Here is a 701-nt window from a genome sequence, read left to right as displayed (position 1 = left end):
TCTCTGGCCCCTCTCGCTCTGTTTGTTTTTGTTTTGTTCTACCCAGTAACACGGGGGCGACAGGGCGCCGTTTATTGGCCAATCCGAGGAGGTCTTCTGGCCAATCGTAGCGATGGAGCTGGCGCTGCGGAGGGAAAAGGAGGGAAGTGAAACGTGGAAAGCTGGGCAAAGGCGCGGGAGGACGCATGCGCATCAGGCTTTGGGGCCTGGCTGGTGGGGGAACCGAGTAGAGTGGCTGGGGAGGTTGGGGGCGGGGAGTTGAGGGGGGCGGCAGGGAGTTATGGAGTGGGTTGCTGCTGGGAGGCCCGGCTGGAGGGAAGTGAGGACGGAAGGGCAAAGCCTCAGGCTGCGGGCACCCATCCTTCCACGCCGGTCAGCAGCCTCGGCTGAAGCAAACGCTTTGGGCTTCCTGAGGGTCCCGGCCTCCATTTCCCGACACTCCTCAGGGGAATACTCTTAACTTCTCTAATTCCTTCTCCCGCTGGCCCCTGCTCACTCCTTAGCCCCTACTGTGTGCAAACCCCATGCTAAGAATATTAGTGAATGCTCTCAATCCTTTGCGGTAAAAAATCACTCACATTTCATAGATGAGAAAACAGACTCAAAAACTCTTTGAAGTCCCTTTGCTAAATGTGACTACTCGGGTTCCTGGGATTCAAACACACGTTTCCGGCTCCAAGGTTGAGGTTTTCAACCATGGC

This window comes from Bos taurus, chromosome 26 (genome assembly GCF_002263795.3).
Source record: "Bos taurus isolate L1 Dominette 01449 registration number 42190680 breed Hereford chromosome 26, ARS-UCD2.0, whole genome shotgun sequence".
NCBI classification, from domain to species: Eukaryota; Metazoa; Chordata; class Mammalia; order Artiodactyla; family Bovidae; genus Bos; species Bos taurus.
Note: the sequence above shows the minus strand (reverse complement) of the source record.